The 24,332-nt window shown below is 52.0% G+C and overlaps 1 long non-coding RNA gene across 1 annotated transcript; it reads right to left on the reverse strand.

Moving 5' to 3' along the window:
- Positions 1–1,269: 1,269 nt before the first annotated feature.
- LOC112444899 (uncharacterized) lies at positions 1,270–5,381 on the reverse strand. Its single transcript, XR_003033288.2, has 2 exons — positions 4,625–5,381; positions 1,270–4,347 (listed from the first exon to the last, which is right to left on the reverse strand). It is a non-coding gene; the product is annotated as an uncharacterized lncRNA (long non-coding RNA).
- Between the last annotated feature and the right edge of the window lie 18,951 nt (positions 5,382–24,332).

Genomic DNA, 24,332 nt, shown 5'->3' on the forward strand with positions numbered 1-24,332 from the left:
GGGTTTTGGAAAATGCGTAATATCACGTATCCGCTGTTATAACGTCCAGAATAGCGTCTTCTGTGAACACGCTCAGTCGTGTCCGACTCTTTTTTGTGACTCCATGGACTGTAGCTTACCAGGCTCCTCTGTTGATGGGATTCTCCAGGCAAGAATTCTGGAGTGGGTTGCCATTTCCTCCTCCTGTGTCACTGCCCTAAACATCCTCTGTGCTCCACCTGTTGTCCCTCCTTCCCCTAATCTTTTTACTGTCTCGTAGTGTTACCTTTCTCTCAGATGTCATGTAGTTGAATCAGACAGTATAGCCTTTTCAGACTGGCTTCCCTCACTCCTCATTTTTGTGTTTCTTCTATGTCTTTTGTGGCTTGACAGCTCATTTCTTCTTCTTTTTCTGCTCTTAAAAATGAAGAAAGTTTTTGACTTCCATCCATTCATATGGTTCCGAATTTACAAGGAACCCAAGTCCCCCTCTTACTCCGATCCTCTAGCTACCTGCTTCCCTTCCTTGGAGGCAACCGGTGTTAACACTTTCTTAAAAGAACATCCTTCTGAAGATGATTTTATATGTACAGAAGCATTTTTCTTGCCCCCTTTTTTCATTGTGTTAGAATACCCATAACACAAAACTTACCATCTTAGCCTTTTTAAGTATGTATTTCAATGGTTTTAGATACAGGAAATATTTTGTGCAGCCACCACCATCAGCCATCCCATAACTCTTTTCATCTTGTGAATTGGGAATTGTCCTCACGAAATATTAACTCCCTATCCTCCCCTCTGCCAGCCCCTGGCATCCACCATTCCACCTCCTGTCTTTATAATGTTGGCTATTCAAAATGCCTGGCTCATTTTTTTTTTTAATCATCAAATAATATTGCTTTTGTTCAGTCGCTCACTGTCCGACTCTTTGCGACTCCATGGATTGCAGCATGCCAGTCTTCCCTGTCCTTCAGTATCTCCTGGAGCTTGCTCAAACTCATGTCCATTGAGTCGGTGATGGCATCCAACCATCTCACCCTCTACCTCCCCCTTCTTCTCCTGTGGGAATCCTCTCACAGAGCCTCTGGTGATTCGACAGGGGAGCTGGTTTGAATCCTGGGGATCTTCAAAGGGTCCCCAGCCTGGTGAGCTTGGAAGCTCCTTCCTTCAACCTGTGAAGAGCCCACTGGGCTCCCTTTCCTTCCCTTTATATTTTGATGCAGCTGGTTTCTCTTTTTCAGTCCATGGGGTCGCAAAGAGTCAGATACAACTGAGCGACTAACACTAATGCATTTTTAAAAAAATGTATTTATTTTTAAGTGGAGGATAATTGCCTTACAATACTGTGTTGATTTTTGCCATACATTAACATGAATCAGCCATAGGTGTACGTATGTCCCCTCTGTCTTGAACCTCCCTCCCAGCTCCCACCCCATCCCTCTCCTCTCGGTCGTCACAGAGCACCAGGCTGAACTCGCTGCATCACACAGCAGTTTCCACTGCTTCTCTGCTTCACACGTGGCAGCGTGTGTGTCTCCACGCTCCCGACCAAGTTGTCCCACCTTCTCCTTCCCCCACCGCGTCCAAAGGTCTGTTCTCCACGTCCACATCTCCACTGCCGCCCTGCAAATAGCTTCATCAGTATCATCTTTTTAGAATCCGTATATATGCATCACTATGATATTTGTTTTTCTCTTTCTGACTCACTTCCCTCTGTATAATAGGTCCATGTACTTCATTGGAACGGACTCATATGCGTTCCTGTTTATGGCTGAGTGATATTCCATCGTATGTATGTACCACAACTTCTTTATTCATTCATCCCTTGATGGGCGTCTAGGGTGCTTTCATGTCTTAGCTATTGTAAATAGTGCTGCCACGAACAGTGGGGTACATGTGTCTTTTTCATTTATGGTCTCCTCAAGGCACAAGCCTGGTAGTGAGATTGTTGGGTCATACGGTAGTTTTAGTCCTAGTTTTTTTTTTTTTTCCCCCCGAAGGAATCTCTAGTGGCTGTATAAATTTACATTCCCACCAGCAGTGCAGGAAAGCTCCCTTCCCTCCACACTCTCTCCAGCAGCTGGTCAATCCTTTGTTCTCTTCTTCGCTGGTTTCAGCACATCAGCTGCCCTTCCAGCCCCAGCCGTGTCCCCATCTGTTCTGTGAGCTGCCCTGCGTGTGTCCTGTGGGCTTGGTCACCTCTGCTCTGCTCCTTGCTGGCCCTGGGGCTGTGTGTTCCTCAATGTGCCCCTCTGCACAATGGGTGTTGGATCTACAAAGCAGACATCGGGGGGCTCCACGGGACTCAGGGTATAAGCCCCTGCCTGTTGGGGGAGGGGTGCGTTCCCACCGTGTTTTCTCTGGCTCCTGTGTGGGGTCCCTTGCGGGTGGTTTGTGCCTTCTCGGGGCAGCAGGGAGCCAGGGGTCTGGGTCTGCCCGTGGGGAGTGTGTGAATCAAAGGAGCCGGCCGCAGCTGAAGCAACCTCGCCTGGATTCTTAATGTGGCCTCTTGACAGACCGATTGTGTAACGGCATTCCTCCCAAGGAAACACGTCTGCCCCCTCGGAGAAGGTGCGAGAGCTTCCCAGACACTGAAAGGGCCCTGCTGGGTAAATTAATTCTTCATTATTCCGTTCCCGGGGCTCTCGTGTTGGCCCAGCGCCCGGCACACAGACGCCCGCCTGCACCGGGTCGCCCAGACGCCGCCTGCACCGGGTCGCCCAGAAACGGGGGTGGCGAGTGCCAGGTAGGCTCGGCCATCCACAGAATCAGAAGATGTGCTCAGAAATGCAGATTCCCACCCTTCCTTGTCTCCTTCTCCGGGACAAAGGGTCTGTTGTTGACATGTGAACTTGCTCTCTGGTATCTAAATATTTTACTGCTGGGGACGTGCAGGGTCATGTCTGTCTGCACACGATAGCTTTGAGCAGGGTTGGGGGTTCTGGCAAGATGCTTGCCATTTCTCCTTCTCCGTGGGTGCTGGTTTACCCACTCTGGACCTCAGCAAACACTCTCCTGGGACCGGAAAATGCCACTCGCTGTTACGATTTCCGAGTCAGGTCCTCAAAACCCCCAAACTGTTCAGACCCAGGGCATGGAGAGTGCAATGCAGGCCTTGATGCCTCAGAAGTGGGGGTCCCGGAGGCATGGCTGCTGTGGGTCATCACAGGCGGGGATGGGGAGGTGACTTCCCTGGGATCGAGCACCCGCTGGAGACGATGCCTGCGAGTGAGCCAGCGTCCTTTCTCCCATCTTTGACATGCCCCTTCCCCTGGTCTCCCTTCATCCATACTAGACGTGGAAATCCATCACCACCACTGATGAGCTGGGCAGACCTGAGTCAGCTACCTAATCGCTCTCCCCCTCAGCTTTCTCATCTGTAAAATGGGGATGGTGATCCTGCCTCCACAGGTTGGGATGTTGGGAGAGGAAGCTGAGGTCCTGCATGGAAGCACTCGGGACATGCCCGGCCTGGGGAAAAGCTCAAGAAATGATGCCTGTTTCACCCAGTTGCCTTCTTACTGGTTTGACAGTCACCTGAGCCGGGAGCGAGGGTCCCTGCCCCAGGGGGTGGGCGGGCGGTGGGAAGGGCACGAACAGGGAAGTGTGTTCAGGGAATCCCCTTGTCACCAAGGGAACCTGTGTGGACGGGGATACCAGATGCCCAGGTTCACAGCCAAGGCGGTTTGTTACCAGCTGGGGCCTCAGTTTCCCCAGATGTGAAGCAGGCGATGCTGGTGGCAGCTGCTCCTGTGGATTAAATGAGTAAGCGCTCTGTGATGCCCAGCACAGCATCCAGCGAACGCGTCTGGGGGCTTATTAATACGCAGCTATGCGTATGCCATCGCGGGGCTGATGCCACCGCTCTCAGAGGCCAAGACGGAGGACACAGAGGTTGATGGAGATTTCGTCCGCAGGGGGCCCGAGGTCAGCGACCCACGCTTCCAGCGGTCCGGAGGCCAGAGCAGGAAGCACTCAGGTGGTCTCCTCCCTCCAGCCGCTATCTCTCCGGCTCCGGGCACCTCTTGCCGCTTCCTTCCCTGGGGAGCGGGCGGGAAACCAGAGCCGCTGGCAGGAGGCGCGGGCCTTTCATCCACCCCAGGACGGGAGCGAGTTACAGGTGAGGCCATTGTTCCTGAGCACAGGTGGAGATAATGCATCCTGACAGCCCGGAGGACTGGCCCCTGGCAGCCCCACCGGCCTGGCCCGAGCCCCAGGGCAAGTCTCGTGGGCACCCGAGTTACAACACGTCCTGTGAACGCTCCCCACGGCGCGGCCTCTTCATGTGTTTCCAGCGCCGGCGGCTGGGACCGCACCTGGGAGCGTCATGGCACATCCATCGAGGGCTTTAGCGAAGGTCACCGCCAGCTGGGGGACAGAGCGTGTATTGTCGAGGGTGCCAGCCCAGTCTCCGCAGCCGGCCGGCTGCCCTGACCACAAGCATTCCTCGCGCTCACCCTCGTCCACACCAGGCGGGCACCCGCTCCCCCTGGGGCTGGCCTTGCCCCCGCCCTCCGACGCCACCTTCAGGCTGCGGGCTGAAGCCTCACCCACCGTCTTCCAAAACCTAATTGCCGCGCGCTGTGTCTGCGACGGGCACGGACCCAGGGCCCCGGGCCTGCCAAGAATTTCCCCGTGTGAATACCTGCGCAGGGCATCTCCTGTGGGAACCGGGAGGCACCCGGGGCCTGGCGTTTGTCCCCGGCTGTCTGGTGACATTAGGCAGATCAAAGCCCCATTGTCCACAGTCGTGTTCGCTCTGTTCCTCCGCTCGGAGCCCGTGTCCTGGGACTGCCCTTCCCTCGTCTCAGACGCGGGGCGGGGGGCTGACCCCCGGGACCGGCTCCCGGTCCAGCCCCGGCGCTCCTCCTGGCAGGGCCCCCACCGAAAGCGAATTGTCTCTCCCGGGTCTGAGGCCAGGCACACCCTGACGAAGAATGAGAAAGTGGGGCGGCCCGGCTCCTCCCTGTGTCTTCAGCCGCAAGCTCGGACCTGGCTCTGCATGCAGCAGCTCGGACCGGGACAAGAAAGTCGCTGAGGCTGGAATCGCTCCCAGAGCTGGTGGAGGAGGAAGGGCAGAGGGAAGGAGCCGTGTGATGGCCCTGCTCAGCACCCCTCGGAGAACACCCAGGAGAAGGGACACCCCGAGAAGCATGAACATGGACTGTCAGGAAGGTGTCAGATCCTCCCACGTCCACCGCTGGTGTCCAACGAGGGGGCCAATCAAATGATTCAACCACACAAGTGGCAACGCTTGAGCTCACAGGAGCTCATTACATCTTAGACCCATTGGTCCAGGCTGCCTGTGCATGTGCTAAGCTGGGGGAGGAAAGAGCGCCCAGATGGAATAATTATGTCCATCCAGGTGTCAGTCTCTCCCAAGACCAGGCAGCTGTACTCACATTTCGTATTTCTATGGGACAGGAGTCTTTCTGAGTGTAGGTGGCTTAAGCATGTGTTGAGAAGCCCAGAGATTTCAGCTTCAGGAATGGCTGGATCCAGAGGCTCAAATGCTATCATCAGATCTCAGTCTCACTTTCTCCATTTCTCATTTCTGCCTTCCTCTGAGAAGGCTGTAATCCCTGGATGGGCTCACGTGGATTTGATCGGGGTCACATGCCCATTTCTGATTCAGCCACAATAGCCAGGGGGCTAAGAAATGCTGATTGACCACTCTGGGTCTGGGGAGCATCTTATGCATCTTTTGAATCTCACGGACGGAGAGAGGTTTGCACTGGGAGTGGCATCAAGGCACAAGACACACTGCACCACGACGTTCCGTTTATTAACAGGGGCGCATGTGCCAGGGTCTTCCACGCTGGAGAAGTTGGAGAACATTCTACATCCAGGGCAGAGATGGGCATGATTGCCCAAAGGGCTGGTTAGGCAGAATTGAGGTCTGGCCAAGTGTGATATTATGATTTTTAATAAGAAATATAAATTTGGTCTTAGTCCCCATTCCTGGCACAGAGACCCTGAACGCCTTGGAGTTTCCTGTGACGAGAGCACAAAGGTGTCTTTTGTTATGTTGACAATGTGATTTTTGGAAACTACCAAGGATGGAGGGTGGCTGCCAGGAGAGCCAACCACACACATCAGAGACAGAAATTCAGCCCCACCACAGGGAGGGTGAACCCATCACCAATCACCAATGATTTGACCAATTGTGCATGTGTAATGAATCCTCCAAAAACCCTCGAAAGGACAGGGTTCTGGGAGCTTCCAGGTTGGTGGACATGTGCAGATTTGAGGAGAGCAGTGCTCAGAGATCATGGGAGCTCCGAACCTCCCCCTCATACCTTGTCCTGTGTGTCTCCTCCATCTGTGTGTTCTTGGGTTATATCCTTTTGTAATAAACCTGGGGGCTCAGGCAATAGAGAATCTGTCTGCTATGCGAGAGACCTGGGTTTGATCCCTGGGTCAAGAAGATCCCCTGAAGAATGGAATGGCAACCCACTTCAATATTCTTGCCTGAAGAATCACATGGACAGAGGAGCCTGGTGGGCTACAGTTCATGGGCTCGAAAAGAGTCAGACACGACTGAGTGACTCTGTGTGTGTGTGTGTTTGTGTGAACTAGGAGGCAAAATGTTTCTCTGAGTCCTGTGAACTGCTATACAAAAAACTGAACCCCAGGAGAGAGTAGCTGGAACCCCTAAACCGTAGCTAGTGGGTCAGAAGCACAGATGGTGACCTGGATTTGATACTGGCATCTAAGTGGGATTGGGGGCTCTTGTGGGTGAGGCTGTGATTGTAGGGTCTGTACTATCTCCAGGCTGGTAGTGTCAGAATTGAGTGGAATTATAGGATTCCCAGCTCATGTCCAAGAATTGTTTGCTGTGGGAAACAACCCACAAACTGGAACTGCTGTCAGTATCTTAGTTGGAACCAGAGTCAAACAATGAAAAACCTTGAGAGTTAGCCTAAGGAGTTGAAGTGTATCCACCAAGCAGGAGGAACCACTGAAGGGTCTCAAGCACATGGGTTTGATCTGATTTACACAGTGGACTTCTCTTGTGGCTCAGCTGGTAAAGAATCTGCCTGCAATGTGGGAAACCTGGGTTCAATCCCTAGGTTGGGAAGATCCCCTGGAGAAGGGAAAGACTACCCACTCCAGTAGAATCCTGGAGAGTTCCATGGACTCTATAGTCCATGGTGTCACAAAGAGTCAGACATGACTGAGTGGTTTTCACTCACTCACTCATGCTGTGGACAGAATACAATGGCTTCTCTGGTGTGTAGTGTGGGCTGGACAAGAGGTAAGGATGTTGTAATAGCTGAATTGCAGCTGATCAAGTCCTCACTAACTCAGAACTCGGAGTGAAGATTAGCTTAGCTAGGAGCTGGGCCAAGCGGGAGATAAAGGGAGACAGAGCAGTTAGGAGAATCACCAAGCCCTAGCTCTGAGAACGTCAGCTTTCCAGACAAGAAGGAAGCAAATGGAGCATGAGGTCTTCCCAAAAGGCTCAATGCTGATACATCCACTTTCAGTAGGCCCTCGGTCATAGCCTGGTGACTCTTACTTTATAAACAGTAATAATGGATTTTCAGACTTCTGTTTCTACTCAATAGGAAATCAGGGACTCATAAATTGGATGTGTGTGGGTCTGTGTGAAGGAGAGAGAGAGGGAGAAATTGAGAGACATGGAGAGCGAGATTTAGTGGGAGGGTAGCAGTGGAAATAGAAGGGGAAAAAGTGGAAGCAGTGACAGATTTTATTTTCTTGGGCTTCAAAATAACTGAAGATGGTGACTGCAACCATGAGATTATAAGACACTTGCCCCTTTGAAGGAAAACTATGACAACATCTAGATAGCATATTAAAAAGCAGAGACATCAGTTTGCCAACAAAGGTCCATAAAATGCTATAGTAAAGCTATGTTTTTCCAGTGGTCATATACAGATGTGATTGTTGGGCCATCAAGAAGGCTGAGTGCCGAAGAATTGATGCTTTTGAACTGTGGTGCTGGAGAAGACTCTTGAGAGTCCCTCGGACAGCAAGGAGATCAAACCAGTCGATCCTAAAGGAAATCAACTCAGAATATTCATTGCAAGGACTGATACTGAAGCTCCAATACTTTGACTACTTGATGCAAAGAGCTGACTCATTGGAAAAGAATCTGATGCTGGGAAAGATTGAGGGCAGGAGGAGAAGGGGATGACAAAGGATGAGGTGGGTGGATGGCATCACCAACTCAATGGACATGAATTTGGGCACACTCCGGGAGATAGTGGAGGACAGAGGATCCTGGCATGCTGCATGCAGTCCATGAGGTCACAAAGCGTCAGATACGACTTAATGACTGAACAAGAACACGACACAGCAGTGAAAATGGAGGTAAAGAAACCCTGTGAGCGCAGATTGGGGCCATGTGGTGCAAAGGCAAATGGTTTTACATAAATCAGTAAACCCTAGAAGCACATACCATTCGAGGATGGGAAGTGGTCATTGTCCACTTGAGGGCAAGACGATGAATGGTGGTGGGCACACAGCTAGCTCTCTGGCTGGGTCTCCTCTGCTGACCCGCCCCCATTCCTGAGAGCTGCACCATCACACGGCTCCCCTCTGCCCATGGATGCCAGACCTTGCCAGCTGGATGTCGGGCTGCCCAGAGGAATCCATAGGCTCTGTGGGATGGATGTGGGGGTCCCACCCATAGACTCTGTGGGATGGATGCGGGGGGTCCCATCCATAGACTCTGTGGGATGGATGCGGGGGGTCCCATCCATAGACTCTGTGGGATGGATGCAGGGGTCCCATCCGTAGGCTCTGTGGGATGGATGTGGGCGTCCCACCTGGAAAGCATGGGTAGCATCGCCCATGGATGCATCCTGGCTGGGATCCTGGCCTCACTGGCTGCAAACCTGGCTGGACAGGCCTCCAGCCCCCATAGGGGATGTTATACAACCAGAAACACTGGGCATCCAACCCTGAGGCTTCCTGGGAACACCAGGCTTTACTTTCTTGAGAAAAGAGGAAGGGAAGGAGCAAAGCCCACTGGTCCAGCTACAGTGAGTGGGGGCAAGCGGGCACTGGGCCTCCTCTCCCATTACACACATGCCATTCATAGGCTCCTGGAGACAGATGCTGCTATGGGCTGTTGTAGCCTCCCAAACCCTATACTGAGGTCCTGACTCCCAACAGATCAGTATGTGACCATATTTGGAGAACAGGCCTTTAAAGATGTAATTAAGGTAAAATGAGGTCACTAGGGTAGTCTGAATCCCACAGGACTGGTGTCCTTATAGAAAAGGAGGTCAGGACACAGACACACACAGAGGGGCGACCCTGTGAGGACACAGGGAGGAGACGGCCATCTGCATGCCCAGGAGGGAGGCCTCAGGAGGACCAGCCCTGCCCACACCTGGGCCTGGGATTCTAGCCTCCAGGCCTGGAGAGAGTAAGTTTCTGTCATTCAAGCATCCCAGTCCATGGGACCTTTAGAAAGGCAGCCCGAGCGGACCATCCAGATGCCTGTTTGCAGAGTAGTGGGTCTACGGAGAGGACTCCAGGCCCAGGCAGGGGGAGGCGGGTGCTGTGGACACAGGGAAAAAGCAGGCAGGACACTCGGACACAAGTGTCCACCCTCTGCTGACGCTGGTGAGCAGCTTGTGTGCCGGGACCTGCCTGGGCTCGGGCCACATCACAGAGAGGCCAAAGGCACACTGAGGTCCCCACTTTGAGGGCCAGGGTGGCTGTGGGCTTGCACGGCTTTGGAAAAGCTGAGCCAGGCCTCTCAAACTTCCCGAGCACCCACTCTGTGATGCTCCCCAGCTGGGTGCCCAGGGCTCCCGATCGGAACCGGCAGTGACGGGATCCCTGGTTCACTCGCTCCAGGCCTTGCCCCGACGCAGGCTTGTGGCTCTGCAAGCCCTGTAACCTTCGCTGCAGCTCAGGGCACAGGTCCTCGTCCCGATTTCCAGAACCTGGAAAGGCCCCGGGAAGCCCAGGGCCACACGGCTGTTGGGCGGCATGGCTACAATTCAAACCTGTGTGCACTTGAAGCCCAGGCCCCCGGCCACTCGATTCCTGGCTGCAGGTGGACGTTCAGCAAAGAGTGGTTCTTGCCCGTTTACAAAGACTCCTTGGGGGTGCTGACTAGGGGCCCTCGGCAGCCCCAGACTGGGCCACGTGCGTCTCCCTGGTCCTCCCCACTCCCAGCGTCAGGATCTGGGCTCAGAGGTGCTGCTGGACTTTGGGGCACCAGAGCCCCGATGCTGGGAGAAGGCGTGGGGTTAGGGGCCTAGGGTCTGCAGGATGGCCCATCTGCTGGCTAAAAGGGCTAGCCTGTGGTCTCTGGGGGCCCACAGGGCTGGGTCTAGGGTCCATGGAAACAACTCTGGCCCTCGGTGTGCCCTGATCAGACACCCCAATCCCAACAACAATCCCAGTGGCTGTGTTCCTGCATTCTGAAGCCACGGCCACCCACCCCTCCCTCTTGGGGGCCTCTGCTTCTCTAGAGCAGACTCTGGGCTGGTCCCGTGAGGACTCTGAGCCTTTGCAGACTCTGGGAAGCAGAAAGAACTGTCAGAATGCCCATGGAGACCGAAGCCAAGCTTCCACGCCTTCTCATCCTCCCAGCCAAGGAGATGGGCCAGAGCTAGCACCCTGTGGGACTCCCACTCATGTTGCTGAGCATTCCTGGTAGGGGTTCTGTGTGGCTGGCACCGGCGAGGGGGCACATAGCAGGGCCAGCCCAGGAGGAGGGGAAGGGGCAGGGCTGCGTGAACACCAGGAGTTGGAGTCTCAGGCAGGAGGGCAGCCACCGAGTCACCCGCCTGACCCAGTGGAGGCCTGGTGTCAGCCTCTGAGCCCCGCCCAGGCTGTTCCTTCCTCCTGGGAGGCCGGGCCCCTCTGCAGGCTGGCCTTCATCTCCTCTAGGAAGGGAAGCGGGGTATCCCGTGTGCCTGCCCTCTGCTGGCAGGGTCACCTTCTGTCCTCCAAGGATCCTCTGACTGCTCAGTCCCACCCAGCTGGACTCACCTTGGGGTCAGCCAGAGGCCACCTCCACGCCCTGCTAGTTTTAGACCTGGAGTTGATTTTCTGAGGTTTCCTGGGAGGTATTTATTGGGGGTGGGGAGAGTCCCATGAGGCAAGAAATTCACCCAGGAAATTGAGGAATCAGATACTTAGAGAAAAAGCCCTTTCCCGTAAGTGGCAGTGTCTCCTTGAACCTCCACACCTGTGAATTCCTGTCACCCACTGTTTATCTGATGGAGATTAAAAATCTGAAAGAGTCAGTGTTAGCATGCAAATTCCAGCAGAACAAGCCTGCTGTGATTTGCATGGGAACCAAAGCTCCCTCTGCTACCCCGGGGCCCAGCCCAGAAGGTTCCCAGTCTTTAGAATGGCTCCAGCTCCCAAGCCAGGCAGGGATCTAGGAGAGCAATTCTCAAAGTGGGGGTCCCCTGGGCATGAGGCAGAAATACAAAGCCTCAGGTCCCCAGACTGCTGAATGAGAAACTCAGGGTGCATGGTTGACGGAAGAAGTATTCCATGTTTATGGATTGGAAGACCCAATATTGTCAAGATGTCAGTTCCTCTTAATTTGATCTGTAGATTCAACACGTGTGCACGCATGCCTGTGTACTCAGTCGTGTCTGACTCTTTGTGACCCCTTGGACTGTAGCCTGCCAGGCTCCTCTGTCCTTGGGATTTCCCAGGCAAGAGTACTGGAATGGGTTGCCATTTCCTTCTCCAGGGGATCTTCCCAACCCAAGGATCGAACCCACATCTCCTGCACTGGGAGGCGGATTCTTCACCACCGAGCCACCAGGGAAACCAGGTATCAAGAAACCAACTCTAAAAGCCAGACAGACACGGTAAGAAAGCAGCCAAAAGAACCCTAAGAAACTATGAAACTTTAGGAGCAGGGTCAACATTTTTTTTTTTTTTGACCTACAGATTTCACTTTATTCCAATCTGAATCACGATGAGTTTAAAGGCAAACTAAAGTCATCCTTATTTTATCCACTCAACAGTTGTTTTAGACAAAACTAGTCCCTTTAGATCCTAAAAAGAAACCGTATATTCTAATGTGTGTGTGTGTGTGTGTGTTCAGCGGCTTAGTCGTGTCCGACTCTTTGTGACCTCATGGACTATAAGGCTGTGTCAGGCTCCTCTGTCCATGGGATTTTCCCAGCAAGAACTCTGGAGCAGATTGCTGTTTTCTCCTCCAGGAGATCTTCCCAACCCAGGGATTGAACCCGCATCTCCTGAGACTTCTGCGTTTCAGGCAGATTCTTTACCTCTGAGCCACGGTGCTGTGCTTAGTCCCTCAGCTGTGTCCAACTCTTTGCGACTGGGAAAGTCTATATTCTAATGTAACCGATGTTATTTACTTAAAAAATCAAACCTATTAGCCTATAAATTAAATTCATCTGTGAAAAACTAATGTTTCTACAATTTTTTTAAATTTTGAAAAATTTATCGAAATTGTTTAAACTATATTGGGTTTTTAATATTATCTAAGAAGTGGAAAGAATAGACAGAACAACTATACAAAAAAGATCTTAATGACCCAGATAACCACGATGGTATGATCACTCACTTAGAGCCAGACATCTTGGCGTGCTAGTGAAGGTGATGGAATCCAGTTGAGCTATTTCAAATCCTAAAAGATGATGCTGTGAAAGTGTTGCACTCAATATGCCAGCATATTTGGAAAACTCAGCACTGGCCACAGGATTTCATTCCAGTCTCAAAGAAAGGCAATGCCAAAAAATGTTCAAACTACCGCACAATTGCACTCATCTCACATGCTAGCAAAGTAATGCTCAAAATTCTCCAAGCAAGGCTTCAATAGTAAGTGAACCAAAAACTTCCAGATGTTCAAGCTGGATTTAGAAAAGGCAGAGGAACCAGAGATCAAATTGCCAACATCTGTTGGATCATCAAAAAGGCAAGAGAGTTCCAGAAAAAACATCTACTTCTGCTTTATTGACTATGCCAAAGCCTTTGACTGTGTGGATCACAACAAACTGGAAAATTCTTCAAGAGATGGGAATACCAGACCACCTTACCTGCCTCCTGAGAAATCTGTATGCAGGTCAAGAAACAACAGTTAGAACCAGACATGGAACAACAGACTGGTTCAAAATTGGGAAAGGAGTATGTCAAGGCTGTATACTGTCATCCTGTTTATTTAACTTATATGCAGAGTACATCATGCAAAATGCTGGAGTGGATGAAGCACAAGCTGGGATCAAGATTGCTGGGAAAAATATCAATAACCTCAGATATGCAGATGACACCACCTTTATGGCAGAAAATGAAGAAGAACTAAAGAGTCTCTTGATGAAAGTGAAAGAGGAGAGTGAAACAGCTGGCTTAAAACTCAACATTCAAAAAACGAAGATCATGGCATCCGGTCGGGGCTCCAAAATCACTGCAGATGGTGACTGCAGTCATGAAATTAAAAGACACTTGCTCCTTGGAAGAAATGTTATGACCAACCTAGACAGCATATTAAAGAGCAGAGACATTACTTTACCAACAAAGGTCCGTCTAGTCAAAGGTATGGTTTTTCCAGTAATCATGTATGGGTGTGAGAGTTGGACCATAAAGAAAGTTGAGTGCTGAAGAATTGATGCTTTTGAACTGTGGTGTTGGAGGAGACTCTTGAGAATCCATTGGACTGCAAGGAGATCCAACCAGTCAATCCTAAAGGAAATCAGTCCTGAATATTCATTGGAAGGACTGATGCTGAAGCTGAAGTTCCAATACTTTGGCCACCTGATGGGAAGAACTGACTCATTGGAAAAGACCCTGATGCTGGGAAAGATTGAAGGCAGGAAGAGAAGGGGATGGCAAAGGATGAGATGGTCGGATGGCATCATCGACTCAATGCACATGAGTTTGAGCAAATACCAGAGACGGAGAAGGACAGGGAAACCTAGAGTGGTGCAGTCCATGGGGTCGCAAAGAGTCGGACGGGGCTGAACTGAACTGAAAAAGTGGGCAAGCCTGTCAAATTTACTAATCTATATTATTTTAAAAATAATCTATGTAGAAAACCTATCAAATTGAGTACATAGTATTATATGTTAATGATATAGAATGCTCTAGTTACAAACTTTTAAAAAATGTTTTACTCAGAAATTTTTGCTAGTACTTTTGGTAGTTCTTTTTTTAATTGGAGGAGATTTGCTTTAGAGTGTTGTCTTAGTTTCTGCCATACAACATGAATCAATCATATGCATACATATCCCCTCCCCCTGAAACCTCCTTTCTACCCCTCACCCCATCCCACCCCTTTGGGCTGTCACAGAGCACCGGGGTGAGCCCCTATGTTAGACAGCGATTTCCCATAGGCTATCTATTTTGCATATGGTAATGTATATGTTTTAATGCTACTCTCTCTACTTGTTCCACCCTTTTCTTTCCCACTGTGTCCACAGTCTGTTCTCTCTGTTTGTGTCTCTATTCCTGCCTTGCAAATAAGTTCATCAGTAACATTTTTCTAGATTCCATATATATACATTAATGTATAGTATTTGTTTTTCTCTTTCTGATTTCTTTCACTCTGTGTAACAGGATCTAGGCTCATCCACCTCATTAGAACTGACTCAAATTTGTTCCTTTTAATGGCTGAATAATATTCCATTGTTTTTCCAGTGGTCATGTATGGATGTGAGAGTTTGACTATGAAGAAGGCTGAGCGCCAAAGAATTGATGCTTTTGAACTGTGGTGCTGGAGAAGACTCTTGAGAGTCCCTTGGATTGCAAGGAGGTCCAACCATCCATTCTAAAGGAGATCAGTCCTCGGTGTTCACTGGAAGGACTGATGCTGAAGCTGAAACTCCAATACTTTGGCCACCTCATGTGAAGAGTTGACTCATTGGAAAAGACCTGATGCTGGCAGGGATTGGGGACAGGAGGAGAAGGGGACTACAGAGGATGAGATGGCTGGATGGCATCACCGACTCAATGGACGTGAGTCTGAGTGAACTCCGGGAGTTGGTGATGGACAGGGAGGCCTGGTGTGCTACAATTCATGGGGTTGCAAAGAGTCAGACATGACTGAGGGACTGAACTGAACTGAACATTCCAATGGATAAACTTCTTTATCCATTCATCTGTCAATGGACATCTAGGTTGCTTCCATGTCCTAGCTATTGTAAATGGTGCTGCAGTGAACACTGGGGTACATTGAGGTACTCAGCTGTCTGTTTTAATGAGTCCTCTAGGTGACTCTCGGGCACAGTCTGAGAACTGTTGGAGGAACAAGGAAGCTAGGTGGGGGTGCAGAGGGAGCCACGTTTGGAGGCGGCCTCACTCCTTGAGCCCCTGCATATCCGGTCCCAGCAGCCCCCGAAGCCCTCTCCTGGGGGCAATGGTCTGCAGTGTCTCTGATCCCTGGCCTGTCCCTCTCCCTGTTTTTATCCATCATCCTACCTGGGCTGAAGCCTCAAGGACTCCACTCAGCCTGACTCACCTGATGGCTGACATCTCTGTTCTCCATCAAACACACACCATGGTCCCTTCTGGAGCGAATCTGATTGGGTGGAGATGAAGCTCTCTTTAGCATCATTGATGCCTAGGGAAAGGCAAGTTACATTCACACATGAGTAAAGTTTTTTTCTATCATATGTATTTTAAACTCTAATGTAATGCTGGTGTCTTTCTTGCACCTCTGCTGGCCCAGCTCTGGTTCATTCTGATACCTCCTTGCAGGACCAAGTGCACTTTCCTCCCCCTGGACTCCTCATAACCTTCTGGCCAGCACCTTCTGCCACTGCTTCCCCCATACCAGCCACCACAGTGGCCTTCCTAGAGCACAACCTTGTAAGATTTCACATGTGTTGTGTACTCAATTTTTATTGTTTATTTGTTTTTCTTAGTGGCTTATGGTTTCCGGTCTTGCTTAGGAAGACTTCCTGCACAGTGGGATTGAAGAATATTTGCTTCTGTGATCTTCCATATGTTTATAGCTTTTAAAAAAATAACACTACTTTCTTTGGATTCACTTGGAAATTACTCTTATGTATGGTGTGAAATAGGGATTTAAGTTCGACTTTTTCCAAATGAATGGTCGATCATCCCAACTCTTTCATATAAAAAAAACCTGTCCTTTGTCATATTTTAAGTTCTTGTATATACTTGGAGGGGCTTCTGGACTCTATTTCTTCTGTTGCTCTGTCTGTTCCTATCGTAGGAACAGTTTAATGACCACGGCCGCAGAGTGAGGTTTAAAATCTAGTTGGTCACAACCCCTGCAACGTCTCTTTCCAAAGTTGTTTTGACAATTTTTGCAGATTGATTTTTCCACTTGAACATCAGATTCAGACATGCAGAATCGTAGTTCCCTGACCAGGAATCGAACCCATGCCCCTGCAGTGAGAGCATGGAGTCTTAACCACCGGACCACCAGGGAAGTTACTTACATGGTCCAGTTTTTAAAAAATGAAGATTTAGTCTAGTTTTTAAAGAAATGATTCGGACTCATATTTAGAATCTTTCTGGGATCCAGAATGAATTAGAATAAACATATTAATCCTTGGAAATTTGGCCAATTGTGACAGTAATGTCTTTTTCTTGGAGAACATTTCTCCTCATTGATTCAGGACTTCAGTTCTTCAACGGTGTTTTGTCATTTTCACCATAGAGATCTTACCCTTTTTGTGTTAAACTGATTTTGAAGTATTTCATAGCTCACTCACTGAGGTTGGAGAATTAGGATGTGGCAGGCCTGGGGGAAGCAGGGCAAAACCAATCCCATGTGGCGATGAAGGAAGTATCTAGAAAGTTCTTACTCTGTGGGTCTGTGGCTACACCAGCTTGTAACCCCAGCTTGGGGAGATTCCAGAGTCAGGTTCAGATCTGAGCAAGATGTTTCCTTGGAACTTACACTTGTGATATCAACATTCATCTGGAAATTTCCAGGTGGATGGTGAGATTAAGGGATGGGTCCTTCTCCTGTGCCTTCAATGTACATGTTTAAAACTTCTGGGGCCCTTTAAGACCTAAAGGGCCAGACATCAGCATTGGCAATGTGACTTTAAGTGGTGGAAGACCTGCAGCTTCATGATCAGAGCCTGCTTGGCTGTGTTGATTTTCCACCAGGCTGTCCTCAGTGGGACCCGGCATGAACCGCTGGCCAGGGCAGGCACCCTCCAGCTGAGCTCCTGTCTGGGTGACTTTCCAAGGAGTCCCCACAGGGCCCCAGGTGGTGGTCTCAGCTTCTTGGGCAGGACCCTTTCAAGATGACCCACTCTTGCCTTCCTTCCCTTGTCAACAACAGACAGTAACAAGTGTCCACGAGGATGTGGAGAAATTGGAACCTTCTTATGCTGCTGGTGGGAATGTAAATTGTGCAGCCACAGTGGAAAAGAGCTTGGCAGCTCCTCAGAAGGTTAAAAGCAGAGTTACTGTATGATCCAGCATTTCCACTCCTAGGTGGATGCCCAAGAGATATGAACAAATACTTTGACGTGAGTGTTCACAGCAGCACTAAGGCTGGAAAGAAAACAAGTGCCCATCAGCTGATGGACGGATGAATAAACTGTGGCAGAGGCAATAGAATATTATTTAGTCATAAAAAGGAATGAAGTGCTGAGATTGACGTGCTACAACATGGATGACGATAGAAAACAGCATGCTGAGTGAATACAGCCAGTCACAAAAAAATACTTCCTGTCTGATTTCACTTAGATGAAATGTCCACAGTAGGTGAATCTATAGAGACAGAGAGTATATCAGTGGCTTCCTGGGGCTGATGACTAATGGTGCAGAGTTTCTTTTTGGAGTGATTTGAATGCTCGAAAAAAGATTGTAGTGGTGAGTACACAGCTCTAGGAATTCACTAAAAATACTTTAAATGATGAATTGTACAAAACATAAGTTATGTCTCAATAAGGCTGTCATTAGAAGAAGAGCCCAGCCATGGCTTGTCTTTCTGGAATAAGGTGACCTACCTAGATCTTAGGGGTGGGGAGGGTGCTCCTAAGAATCTTAACCTGCTCCTTCCTTCTCCCCACCTGCCTGGCTGTGGTCCCTTCTACTCCTTGTTTCCCACAGCCCCCCATCCCCAGACTAGCAGAGAGGATCTGCCCTCACTACACTGCAGGGCCCCTTTAACCCCTGCTCCCTGGAAGCACCAGGTCCCCAGCTGCAGTGGGCTCTCCTTCCACTATGTGGTCCCTGCCGCCACAACAGTGCATTTATGCCAATGAGATCATGCCTGTCCACATCCACCCCTACATCCATCCATCACCCATCCATCCATCCATCCAACCACCCATCCATCCACCCATCCATCCACCCACCCATCCATCCATCCATCCACCCATCCATCCATCACCCATCCATCCACCCACCCATCCATCCATCCATCACCCATCCATCCATCTATCCATCCATCCACCCACCCATCCATCTACCCACCCATCCATCCATCCATCCACCCATCCATCCATCACCCATCCATCCACCCACCCATTCATCCATCCATCCATCCATCCATCCATCTATCCATCCATCCACCCACCCATCCATCCATCCATCCACCCACCCATCCATTCATCCATCCACCCATCCATCCATCACCCATCCATCCACCCACCCATTCATCCATCACCCATCCATCCATCCATCCATCCACCATCCATCCATCCATCTATCCATCCATCCACCCACCCATCCATCCATCCATCACCTATCTATCCACCCATCCATCCATCTATCCATCCATCCACCCACCCATCCTGCCATCCACCCATCCATCCATCCATCCACCCATCCATCCATCTATCCATCCATCCACCCACCCATCCTGCCATCCACCCATCCATCTATCCATCCATCCATTCATCCATCCACCCATCTATCCATCCACCCACCCATCCATCCATCCACCCACCCATCCATCCATCCACCCACCCATCCATCCATCCATCCACCCATCCATCCATCACCCATCCATTCACCCACCCATTCATCCATCACCCATCCATCCATCCACCCATCCATCCATCCATCCATCCAGCCACCCATCCATCCATCCATCAACTATCCATCCACCCATCCATCCATCTATCCATCCATCCACCCACCCATCCTGCCATCCACCCATCCATCCATCCATCCACCCACCCATCCTGCCATCCACCCATCCACCCATCCATCCACCCATCCATCCATTCATCCATCCACCCATCCATCCATCCATCCATCCACCATCCATCCATCCATCTATCCATCCATCCACCCACCCATCCATCCATCCATCACCTATCCATCCACCCATCCATCCATCTATCCATCCATCCACCCACCCATCCTGCCATCCACCCATCCATCCATCCATCCACCCACCTATCCTGCCATCCCACCCACCATCCATCCATCCACCCATCCCATTCCTCCATCCACCCACCCATCCTGCATCCACGCCATCCATCCATTCATCCATCCACCCATCCCCATCCATTCCATCCCACCCATTCCATCCATCCATCCATCCACCATCCACCCATCCATCCATCCCATCCACCCACCATCCATCCATCCATCCACCCATCCATCCATCCATCATCCATCATCCATCATCATCACCATCTTCCATCCACCCATCCTCATCCATCCATCCACCCATCCATCCATCCACCCATCCATCCACCATCCCATCCCATCCATCCATCCACCCACCCATCCATCCATCCATCCACCCATCCCATTCCATCCATCCATCCATCCATTTTAGTCCATTTGGCCTGTTATAACAAATATCATAGACTTGGGTAGCTTATGAACAACACAAATTTATTCCCTCCAGTTCTGGAGGCTGGAAAAGGTAAAAGTGTTGGCAGATTTGGTATCTGGTGAGGACCCCTTTCTAAATCATAGATGGCCAACTTCTTTCTGTGTCCTCACATGGCAGAAGCAGGGAAGGAGCCCTCCAGGGTCTCTTTCATAAAGACTCTAATCCCATCCATGAAGCCTCACCCTCAGGACTTCATCACCCCACAGCCCCCACCTCCTCATACCATCACTTCATGGGGTTAGGATTTCAGCATGTGAGTTTTGGAGGGGGTACATTCAGTCTATAGTACTATCCACCCCTCTCTCTGCCGTCTCATTCCAACTGTCCGCTCACCCGCCCACCACTCACCTACCACCCAACCTCCATCGTCCCGGCAAAGACTCGCTGAGTGCCTGCTGTGTCAGCCTCAGTCTGGTGGGAAGACAGCTGAGTAAACAGTGACCACTGGGTATCCAGGGCCAAGAGCGAGAACATTTCCCGCTTTGGTTCTGAAAACATGAGTCTCACACCCCCTCTCTGTGCTGGGCTGCGTCTCAAGGTAGCTGACATGGCCTGATTATTTTACCCTCTAAAACAGTGGTCCCCAACCTCAGTTCAGTTCAGTTCAGTTCAGTCGCTCAGCTGTGTCTGACTCTTTGCGACCCCATGGACTGCAGCACGCCAGGCCTCCCTGTCCATCACCAACTCCCCGAGTTTGCTCAAACTCATGTCCATTGAGTTGGTGATGCCGTCCAACCATCTCATCCTCTGTTGTCCCCTACTTACTGGAAGACAATTTTTCCCTGGACCCTGAGGGCAGGGGATGCGGGGGAAGATGATTCCGGTGGCAATTTGAGCAGAGGGGAGCGACATGTGAAACTGCTTGCTCCCCTGCTGTGTGGCATCATTCCTAACAGGCACCCAGACTGGTACTGGCCTGAGACCCGGGGGTTGGGGACCCCTGCTCTAGACCCAGATTGCTCCTCTTGGATTCCAGGGAGGCAGAAGGTGCTGGTCTGGGCTGAAACCAAATAGATCTCAGCTCTCCCCCTGACTGGCCATGTGACCTCAGGCAGGTTGCTGCCCCTGACTTGGTCATCCCTTCCAGCACTGCAAAGGGACCAGCTGGCCATTTTCCAAGGCCCCCACTGGGACTGGGCCCCTCTTGCCACATGCGGAGCAGGACCCCCGCCCCCCACTACACTCTGTTAACCCATTACAGTCACACAGGCGGGAGGCGCCCTCCACGTGAAACATCAGGCTTTGATGCTCCCTTGGAGAGAAGGCTTCAGGGGTCACCTGGGCCTCTGTGGCACCTTCTCCCCAACCTGGACTGGGGCTGCGCATCAGCTCAGCCTTCCCTTAAATACCACACGCTTTCCTGTGCGTCTTGACCCTGGAGCCTGTTGAGCACCCACCACCGGGCCAGCTTCAGGGCGAGCGATCGTGTAATTGGGTCTCCCAGCCCTCAGGGCACACACTTGACCCTGCTCCGCAGTAGCTACCTGGAAGCGCCTCATGTTTTTTTGAAGGAGAGCCCGCTATTTGGCCCCTGTGGGTCCTGCCAAGGGTCTTGTGGCCCAAAGGCCCAAGCCTGAGCAGCCCTGGCTCAGGCCCCGCCCCCGTGCTCCTGTGAGGGAGGTGGGCTGGGGGCGGCATGGGGCAGGGATGGAAGCTTCCCAGGTGCTCCCTTTCCAGTGCCCGCCCACCTTGCAGACCATCAGAAATTAGGAGTAGAATCCTCTGTCCACGGGAACATCAAAGCCTGATGTTTCACGTGGAGGGAGCCTCCCGCCCAGGGCACTTGCTGTGGGTGAACAGAGGGTGCCCAGCAGCGAGGGGTTCCCTGGTGGCTTAGACAGTAAAGCGTCTGCCTGCAATGCAGGAGACTCGGGTTCGATCCCTGGGTCAGGAAGATCCCCTGGAGAAGGAAATGGCAACCCACTCCAGTACTCTTGCCTGGAAAATTCCATGGATGGAGGAGCCTGGTAGGCTATAGTCCACGGGGGTCGCAAGAATCGGACTTGATTGAGCGACTTCACTTTCACTTTCAGCAGCGAGGGGGCCCTGGGCTTTTCAAGTCAGGACAGTGTCAGAGTCTGGGTCATATTCCGTGACGTTTGGCTTCCCTGGGGCCCAAGGCTCAGAGCTGTCACAGGGCCACCTGTCACAGGTCAGTGTGAGTATCAGGCTATGAAATGCCAACCAGAACAACCTTCTAGAGTTTAGTCCAGAGTTTAGCCCTGGCTCTCCTCCCTGGGCTTCCCTTGTAGCTCAGTTGGGAAAGAATCTGCCCGCAATGCAGGAGACCTGGGCTCGATTCCTGGGTCAGGAAGATCCCCTAGAGAAGGAAATGGCAACCCACTCCAGTATTCTTGCCTGGAAAATCTCATGGACAGAGGAGCCTGGCGGGCTACAGTCCATGGGGTCACAAGAGTCAGACATGACTCAGCGACTAGACCACCACCACTCCTACCTGGAATGGAGCGACTGAGAGCAACTTCTGGCCTCAGTTTGCTCATCTGCACAGTGGGCATAAACTCATCATCTGCAGGGGTGGGGGCCGAGGGAATGCGATGACTGCTCCAGGAGGCCTGTGAGAGCCCCCAGTGATGTGCTGTGTCTGAAGAGGACTACGGAGGCGAGCCCTGTGCTGGCACAGAGGAGCACTCAGGGAAAGCCGGTCACGTGGAGGGAAGGCAGGGAAGGATGGACGCTGTGAGCTCCAGCGATGCACCTGGACTCGAGGTTGCCAGGCTCAGGCCCTGCGGTGAGGCAGGGCCACGGCTGGGAGGGCGGGCGGGGGACGATGAGGCAGGAATGTCAAGGGGAAGGCGGCACTGGCTGGAGCTCAGGAAGGAGCGGTAAGTAAGCAGTGCCCGGAGGATTAGGAAACGCAGGAGGAAACGAGAGGCGTGGAGGGCCCTTCGCAAGTCAGATGGGAAGAAAGATTAGATGCTGAATCAATAGAAGAGGCTCCAGCAGGGTCAAAGGTGCTGCTGGGGAATGCGGTGACTTCAGGGTCAGGCTGGAGGACTGGGGTGCAACCACCCAGGGAGCTGGGGAGCAGGGCAGCTGGTACCTGCCTGGTGCCTACTCACGAGTGCTCCAGACCCTCAAACTAGGTTCCACACTTGCCAGCTCTGTGGCCAGACCTCCCAGATCCTGGGGTCCTGCCTGCTGGAGGCTCCTGGCGAGGGGAAAGTACAGCGGGTGAGGAGAGGTCTGGAGGGACAGAAGCAGACCCCCATGCCCACCCCGCTTTATTCCTCCCCAGGGAGCCCAGCCACCTGTCCCGGCCTTCCCGATGCCCCCTGAAGCTTTTGTGCCAGGCAGCAGGCTCCTCTGGACCACGGGGGCGTGTGCTGTGTCTCCAGGGACCCAGGAAGGCAGCCGTTTGGCCCCCACATCCTTGGCGGACTCAAAGCCGCCTACTCCCCAGAGCAAGGAGACAGTGGCAGTCCTCAGTCATTGAGTGTGGGTAGAGGGGGCCAGGAGCCCACACCTGCTACCGGGAGCTTTCTAAGCATCTTCCTCCAACTTCAACTCCACTCTAGGTTGGGCCAGAGCCATGAACCCAGCACTTCGGGGCTTCGTGGGCACCTTGGGAAGTGTTTCTCAAAGAGGGTTCCAAGGAACACTGGCTCCATAAGATGTTCCAGGTAAAGAATTTCTGAGGTCAGATTAGATTGAGAAACTGCTTGCTCTCTGCGGTTGGAGGCACATAGGAAAGGCTCTGACCCAGTCCTCGGGAAGACTTTGCCTCATTCTGTGACCCCCTAGTCTCTGATCCTACTGACATCCCGTGGAACTGGAATTGGCTTCGGGAAGTGGAGGCCATGTGTATCCGAGCTCTCTCCACACTAAATGGGTGTCTGCAGAGCTGTGTGCTTCATTTCCTCGGGGGGATTGTGTCTGGAGGGTGGGTCAGGTGCCGCCCTCGCCCCCTGCCCAGATGGTGCTTCCTTCCCCTATGGGGGTGGGGGTGGGGGTTGGGTGGGTGGAAGGGGCCATCCAGAACCCTCCATGCTGGGGAGAGGGGCAGGGAGAGTAGATGAATGTCTGCTCCTGTGGGTGGAGACCCCTTTCTGCCTCCATGGACGGAGGGAAAATGGCCAGGCCACCGAGAGTAGTGAACTCGGTCCTGATCAGGTGCTGGGGTCCCATGCAGTCACAGAAAAACATCAGTGGAGTCTCTCCTTGGGCTGCTGGCCCCTGGAGAGGCTGGGGACAGGGGTCCCCCCATCCTGCCCAGGAACGGAGAAAAGACAGGAGGGTAGAGAGGACCCCGGGGCCCAGCAGTGCTGGCTCTATGCAGAGGAGGCCTGGAAACGAGATGCCGAGGCAGAGAGGGGCTTCCCAGACCTTAGGCTCAAAGCTGGACCACCCGGGCTGACCAGAGACCAGCATGGAACCAGTGAGTGCAGAGGGTCAGTGCGCGGGGGCAGGGAGAGACTTGGAGAGATCAGAGCCAGGGAACCAGTCAGCTGCAAGGGATTGGGAAGGGAATTTCAGGCCCCCGGTCAGACCAAGGGGGATGCCCTGAGTGCACAGAGGGCCAGTGTGGGCATGAAGAAGGACCCCCCAATCCCCCATCCGCCCCCTGCCCCAG

Source organism: Bos taurus, chromosome 29 (genome assembly GCF_002263795.3).
Source record: "Bos taurus isolate L1 Dominette 01449 registration number 42190680 breed Hereford chromosome 29, ARS-UCD2.0, whole genome shotgun sequence".
In the NCBI taxonomy this organism is placed as follows: domain Eukaryota; kingdom Metazoa; phylum Chordata; class Mammalia; order Artiodactyla; family Bovidae; genus Bos; species Bos taurus.